An 8,573-nucleotide genomic window follows, 5' to 3' on the forward strand; every position below is an offset into this window, starting at 1 on the left:
GTGTTTTGACTCAACACTAAAAGATACTATAAAAATGGTTATTTATGATAATTGTCTTTTAACAAATTAAACAATGAAACACTATTCAGCAACAGTATTGAATAAACCTTTGGATTTGACTTCTTCATTGTGATGCTTTTGAAATTTATCGTTAATGTTATTCTATTTTACCAAAAGCAAAGTGAACTGCAAAAAAGTTGTAAAAATACCCAATTGTTAAGGTACTGACTAACTTAATTTGCTTGAAATGTCTGTGTGGCTGTATTTGAAGAATCTTCAAAATAACTGATGTCTGTTCTGTGTAAATCTTGCATATAATAGTTTTTCTGGCATGCTTGCTAATGTTCACAAATACAGGGCATTGCTTGCAGTTAGTGGAAGCACTTCAGAGTTCTTTTATAGACTGTCCAAACCCTTATTGGTCATCTATTGTTGCAAAAACTGCTAACATATGTCAACATCCACAGATATAAGTTAACACCCACGCTCTGGATATATTGATTAGTTTGGTGTACTCTATGGTGACTTAAGTGTACATGTAGAATCATGTTGTTGTCTTTTTTGTTACATTGACTGTCATATTTTAACTGATCCCTCAAACCATGCCTGTTTTACATGTTTTTGCATGGAAGTTTAGCGGAATGGAAGTTGTATGTTTATATGCAGTTGTTGTAATTGTGCATTCTAGGGCGTGAGAATCCACGCAGTGGCTTTCAACATTTAAGAATCCTATTTTGTTAATTTAAAGTTAAAACTTTTAATCAGTGCTCCCGCTTGAAATTGGATAGTGCAGGTTGCCTTTCAGTGAAAAGGACAATTAAGCGCGTGGTCATTTTATCCTTTATGTTTTCAACATAGCATGTACTTTTTTTAAACAACTATAATTAAAACTAGTTTTACAGTAAATTTATTAAATCTATTAGAACTTAAAACAAAATGTGCTGTATAATTATGAAATCAGATCAATAAAGGCTATGATCAGATGGGGGTCAGAGGGGGCATTGTTTAACCTGGCAGGGTGCTGCCCCTGTCGCTCAGGCTTAGCTGAATTAGTGCTTGTGAATAGTGAAATCAATAATGTGTTAAAAGTATTTCTTACAGTCCATTAAGTGTGTCAGATATACACAGTGGTGAAAATGTTCAATATTTTGCAGAGTTCATTTAAGTCATGTTGAATAATAATTATCGATGAGAACACTTATCCAGTTATTAATCACACCATTGGGTTAAATATTTGTTCAACATCAAGTTACTGCTCTGCTTTACATATTGTTGTCTCTTTCTTGATACATAGCCCTCTACTCTGTTCAAATACACAATCTCATGCATGTTGGTTTTATCAACATGCTAAATGCATGCTTATAGATGTATTATGAAATGGGTTTTGTTGTTTTAACACAATTGCCTTGATTTTATAAGGGTCATTTTAAAGTATTAGTAATTCCTTTGCCGATGTCTGTAAGATAAAAGAGTAAAAAAGATGTCTCAAATTGTGCTTGTAACAATACCAGAACTTGTAAGTATATTTCAATTATTTATTGAAATTTATAAGGTTAAAAATTGTAAAGACATAAAAGATTGAATTTTCAATGTTTCAGGTGGAGTTGGCGCTGTGGGATACAGCTGGCAGGAGGATTACGACAGACTGCGTCCCCTCTCCTACCCAGACACAGATGTCATTCTCATGTGCTTCTCTATCGACAGTCCCGACAGCTTGGAAAACATCCCAGAGAAGTGGACGCCCGAGGTGAAACACTTCTGTCCGAACGTCCCCATCATCCTCGTCGGCAACAAGAAAGATACGCGTAACGATGAAGCCACCCGACGTGAACTTATGAAAATGAAACAAGAGCCTGTTCGTCTAGAAGATGGGCGAACGATGTCAGAACGCATAGCAGCATTCTGCTACCTGGAATGTTCGGCTAAAACAAAGGAAGGTGTTCGGGAAGTGTTTGAGCAAGCAACCAGGGCGGCTTTGCAAGTTAAAAAGAAGAAAAGGTCAAAGTGTAAATTATTGTAGGTTTTTTGTAACGCAACCACTTTGCAGCTCACAATTTGTATTTATCAATCACTGTAAGTGACAGAATGTTGAAGAATCAATTTATATGATTTGTTAACAATACATGTGTAATGCATTAAAAGTGTGAGTATCTATAAGACTTGAGTGTGAAGCAGTGATTGTTCAACATGGAACAAAGTGGTGTTTAATTTAATTTGTAAATAAATGAAATTATATATGTATATTTTCTTAGTGTGTATTCATGAATGTGTAAGTTAATCTGCATAATCTTTTCACGCATTTTATGTCTTATTTCGATGTTTTGCAAGAATCCTGTCAACTTTGTTGAAATGTCATAAAAGGTTCATAATCATGAGTAGACAGTGTGCAATGCATACTTATATTCTGTTGCATGCTCTTTTGATATTTAAGTTGACAAACAAGAATGTCCCCCAAAAACATTTCCTCGAATTTTATCATAGATGCTTTTTATAAAGATGCAGATTACAATTTGTTTTCAACCTGATTTACCTTATGATTATTTGTTTTACACATCAACTAACGTGACCCATGTTTTATTCGTTGTATTATCGTGTACATTACATTCTTCTTGTTTTAAGCTCCATGCTAAAGACATGATATTCATTAATAATATAGAAGATATCAAGTGCAAATGGTAACCATGTTTTAAAGAAACATATGCTTATTTGTTATTCCAAGGTATGCTAATTTTATACCTTTGCATGTAGTTTTGTTTATTCCTTCAAATAAAGCATCATTTAAGAGAAATTTGTTTATTATTGATGGGTCAGTGATTCTTTATAATAGTTCAATTAAGGGATTTAGCCAGACTGAATAAATTTTGGACAGGGGGATACTGAAAATGTGAATGAATTGTTGTCTGCTTCCATACTTACATTCAATCGTCTATTCAGCATATTTTATTTCATTATTTTTAATTTGTATGTGACTGTCATATAAGTTATGTTCTTTATTAAAAAAATATGTTTTGTTTATATTAAGTAACAATGCATGTTAATCTTTAAAGTAATCAATAGCCAATAAAAGCAAGTATTTGGTGGCTTTAAAAGTTTATTTATGAGAACATTGACAAATGAAATAGGGACAAAAAAGTGTGAGGCATATTATGAAAGGATGATGAATAAAAATGGAAAGGTGCCCCCTGCCATATTCCGTTTGAGCTAAATCCGTAGTTTAATCAATTTTTAGCTGTTTTCTGAGAAAACCCGAGGTATTGTCATAGCCAGCTCGTCGTGTCATGTCCGTCGTCGTGTCGTCCGCGTCGTGCTAAAACCTTAACATTTTGTCAAGGTTTTGAACATGGGCTCTAAAATCAAAGTGCTTCCACCTACATCTTTGAAACTTCATATGTAGATGCACCTTGATGAGTTCTACACGCCACACCCATTTTTGGGTCACTAGGTCAAAGGTCAAGGTCACTGTGACATGTAAAACAAAAACAAAACAAAAACCTGACAAGCTTTCATTTATTCAAAACTGCACCCGTAGCCGAGCGTGGCACCCGTTATGCGGTGCTCTTGTTATATTTGATATAGTAAGTAAAAATTATTTTCGGATAGACCTAGTCAAAAGACACAGGGTTGTGCTTCAAGTTGGCAGGAATTCTTTAACTTGAAAATGTTTAAGATTTTGCTGTGGTCTGTTGGTAAGCTAAATATTACCTGAAATTAAAATGACAAAAAGGATGCATCGAACAAAAAATTGTGTTGATTGTAGCCTCTTTGCTTTTACGCTCTTTGTACAAATTACTTGCAGCACACAAATACAAAAAATTCTTAACAATGTTGGAAATTAGTTCCAAATGTGAAGTTCTAAAATTTCTTATTGTCCGTTGAGATTTGAAATTGCACAAATGCATTTACGAAAACATTGTTATTATTGGTTTTCTTTGGTAAAATAACTATCGATATTTGAGTTGTAATGTATAGGTACAATGTACATGTATTGAATTATGAGTTTCCAAGCCCAAGTGGGTACCTTACATTTGAATGACACAGTTTGCCATTGATTACCAGAACTACACAATTTGATACTGATTGTTTATTGGTTAGTTCGACAGAAACAAAAATCAAATATAACATATTTTTAGTATTTTCACTGTAGACCAGTACCATTATCACAGTAAAAACCAAATTATTTTTCATGATTTGTGAACCCAGAGATGCTTATATTGTAACTTAAACAATATTGCTAAAATTGATTGCTGTTTACGGGAATGGAGTAATTTTTGCCAACAATATTTATAACTGGATCAGGATTAATTATGCCTATTTAATGTATAATAGAGCAGTTGTCATATGTTGTATAAAGCTCTTATTAAGTGATGTGTATTTACTGTAATACATAATATTACGGTTCTGCGCATTCTACTAATTATTATGTAGCAATATCAGCACAATACATTAATCTGAGGTGAATATATCAATATGTTTACCTATTCATAATGGGTGTGTGTGACATTTGGATGAAGATCATAAAATGAGCAGGGTTTTCAATTGAAGCAAAAACCTGCATTTTGATGCAAGCATTTTGCAATTTTGTCACTTTTGACTCCTCCAAATTATTTACCTAGCATCATTTTGATGCAAATGTCACATGAAAATAACATACTCTGTATTTAATATTAATCAAAATGTTGTTTTAAATAATCTTAATTAAGCAAGTTATACAAACAAACATTTGCAGAGCAATCAACAAATATCCAGGAACAAATTGTATAGACTTCAATATTTTGACTCCTGAAAATTTTATTTGACCCCTTAAAATTTCAACCACGGGGTCATTTGACTCATAGTTTTCAAAGGTATTGAAATCCCTGAATGAGGATCCACCTTTGATCAAATTTTACGACGCTTGCTTCAAGATGACTTGCATTTAATTTGATTGCGCATAACCTTTAAAGGTTGGAATACCTAATATCTGCTTTTCTAAAGCATGGAGTTGACCAGTAAAAAAAATAAAGCGTACCATGGAAGTTAAATTTTGCACAATGCATCTATGTATTTTCAAACAATGTTTTGAACTTTAACATGGCATATACAGATATACTAAATTGCTACTATAAGGAATGGCCTACCTTCAAGTTCTATTGATGATCACAAAATAACCACGGTCTATGTGAAAGATTGCATGACCTTTTGAATGCAAACAACTTAAACTGGAAGGAAATTTAACAACAATGCTGTTCAGATGATGTATGTCAGCTATGTTTTCATTAAACGTACACTTTGTATATTAAAAATTTAGAACATGGCGTTTGTTGCAAGGTATTCAAGAACATAATATATAGTGTTTAAAAAAATATTTATTATCTTGCAAACTTAAAACATCAATGAAAACTAAGACTTCAAAAGGGTAACCCCACTAATTGTAATCCACCAGTATTTACATTAATTTTCCATTGAAAATGCATTATAATACTAATATTAATAATCACAGTGAAAGCATGTTCACTTGCCAGTACTAGTAATAACAATTTTAAAACAGTCATTGACCATTTATTACTTTACGAAACTGTTTTATTGCTTATTTGCTCTTCTTTGTAGGTTATTCCTAAAGTTCAATAGAATTTTTTTTCTGACTGTTGATTAAGAGAACCAATCATTTTATTGTATGTTATAATATCATGAATACTGCTGGATGATACAACTTTTTGTAACATTCAATATTAAATATACCTTTATTGGCCAAATTATATTAATCACCCCCTAAAAGGATTATGTTACACTTTTTTTGTTAATACTGGGTTGATTCTGGTAAATAAAAGTGGAATCTGCTGTATTCTTTTAAGTTAGTGTATTCCATTAAATCTGGTTACCGCTGCGACCAACAGATTGTGATTTTTGCTAGTTATAGCTAAATTCATATTTTCAATGCCAACATTGCTTACGTAACAAATAATGTAAACAGTGTTTGGTTTTAAGTCCATGTTAAATACACAACAGGGTAAGTGTTTGTAAAGTCATACCTTACATTGTAAGTGTTTGTGAAATCCCATCCTTGTCAAGCATTAATTGAAATTGAAGTTATTACACAAACTTAAGGTCCATTGTTATTGGTTTTAATAAGTTTGTAGTCGAGCAATTAACTTGACAAGTCAATGTTTCAGGTGGAGTTGGCGCTGTGGGATACAGCTGGTCAGGAAGATTACGACAGACTGCGTCCCCTCTCCTACCCAGACACGGATGTCATTCTCATGTGCTTCTCTATCGACAGTCCCGACAGCTTGGAAAACATCCCTGAGAAGTGGACACCCGAGGTGAAACACTTCTGTCCGAACGTCCCCATCATCCTCGTCGGCAACAAGAAGGATACGCGTAACGACGAGAACACCAAGCGAGAGTTGATGAAAATGAAGCAGGAGCCAGTCCGTACGGACGAGGGAAGAAGCATGTCGGAAAAAATCAATGCTTTTAGCTATCTAGAGTGTTCAGCCAAAACCAAGGAGGGCGTTCGTGAGGTGTTCGAAACTGCCACCCGTGCCGCTCTACAGGTGAAAAAGAAGAAGGGCAGGGGGTGTCAGCTGTTATAATGATTGGTGCGAGCGTATTTGGAATGGTTGGCCTGACTGGTGAATGGAGCTGGTGTGAGCAGAGACATGTTTTCACTGTGCAATTGGCTTGTATTATGTGACTCTGTGAACCTATAGAAGTGACATCTTTCATCTACCTGTAGTTAAGACCAAGACCTGTGACAATATGTCAATTAACTAAAGCACCACAGCTTATGATGTCTGTTGGATATTTTCTAGCAAATAATTGCTCTGTTATGAAATTTCTTTCTGTTAACATACAAACATCTTGACATTAGAACTGTTAAAATATTCCATCAATTTTCTTTCTTTTTTTTTGTCGAAAGGGAATCTATTAATTGCCACTGTTGTCATTAGTAAATCTGCGATTTAAAGAAAGAGCCATAGAATGTAACATTTTCACTTTCACTCAGAAAATGGTCAGAAATTGAACTGTTAATGAATCGGCAGACACCTGTTCATCCATTATAATTTTTGGTCTGTGTTAACTTTCTTATTTCGTATGCAGAAAGTGAGTGATGAATTCACCATTGAGCACACGCCATTGCTATAATATGTTGCCATCTCCAGAATTCACATTGTGTGGCTGTTTGCACGAACAAAATATGAGGCATGTTAGACATATAATTATAGAATGCAACAATTAGTATCGGCTTCATTTCATGACGCATATCCATTTGGATAGTCTTGTTCATTTTATAGTTCTTAAATATTAAGAACACCTTTCTTAATTTAAAATATACTTTAAACAAAAGTAAAAAAAGCCATTCCTCCTTGTTAAAATGAAAAAGTTTATGAAGCTTTAACACTAAACACAAGTGAGCATCAAAAGTGCAAATGATAGACGGTGCTAAACCGTAAGCCAGAATGTGTGTGTCTTGTATTTAATTTAACTGTAAAATAGTGAGAAAGCAGTGTTCTTATTGCTGCTAAGCTGTATCTGCTAAAAATGTTGTAGATAAGTTTGATGGAAGAGTGTAATTGATTCTTAATATACACAAACTTTCTTAGTTCATAAGTTTATTAATCTATTCTGTTTATTGTATTCATTTAACTTTCATGTACCGTAATGTTTATGTAACTGTACTTTCTAACCCGTGCCTGTGTTCAATGGCACAAATTACAAAAAGATGTATTTTTTGTGATAATCAGTTCTATATATATCTGGTAATCTTCATGCTTCCTGCAATATTGTTTTTGTATAGCTCATACAGTACAAACGTGGGAGCATTTCCTTACAAATACATGTATTACGATATTTACTGTTGGTTGTGGAAGATAAGTATGCTGCCTATGTATGCTACAAATTATCCATTATTTTATTAGTGTATTTTGGTTAAATCTGCTGTAATTTTACTTTGAATATGTAAGTTTTCTTTGATAAGTTTTTGGCATGCAAATTGCTGAAGAATTAATAGGGTGTTTTAGTTTTAAAATAATTCCTTGTTTGGAATCATAATTATTACTACAATTTAAATGCACAACTCAGAATTATCAAACATTAAAGAATTACGTTAACATTTTTTATACAGATAATTTTTTTGCAATGAAAGATGATTATAATTATATAAAGTTATAATTTTAATATATTAATTTGTGACAATATCCCTTAAATATTGTGTGAATGTTTTTGTATTTTCGAGATTTATGCAAATGTAGCTCATTTAATAAATTTCCTTTCATCACTTTTTGTGTTCTGTTCTTTTGATCAACAAAAATATTTTCGTATCAGTATACTCGTTGCTGCTATAAAGCCTACCAGTATCAGTACACTCATTGCTGCTATAACTGCCTACCAGTATCAGTATACTCGTTGCTGCTATAACAGCCTACCAGTATCAGTATACTCATTGCTGCTATAACTGCCTACCAGTATCAGTATACTCATTGCTGCTATAACTGCCTACCAGTATCAGTATACTCGTTGCTGCTATAACTGCCTACCAGTATCAGTATACCAGTTGCTGCTATAACTGCTTACCAGTATCAGTACACTCGTTG

General features: G+C 33.3%; 1 pseudogene; it reads left to right on the top strand.

Annotated features, from left to right (window-relative positions):
* Positions 1-1,574: 1,574 nt before the first annotated feature.
* LOC127880603 (ras-like GTP-binding protein RHO) lies at positions 1,575-8,257 on the top strand (annotated as a pseudogene).
* Positions 8,258-8,573: the final 316 nt, after the last annotated feature.

Source organism: Dreissena polymorpha, chromosome 5 (genome assembly GCF_020536995.1).
Source record: "Dreissena polymorpha isolate Duluth1 chromosome 5, UMN_Dpol_1.0, whole genome shotgun sequence".
NCBI classification, from domain to species: domain Eukaryota; kingdom Metazoa; phylum Mollusca; class Bivalvia; order Myida; family Dreissenidae; genus Dreissena; species Dreissena polymorpha.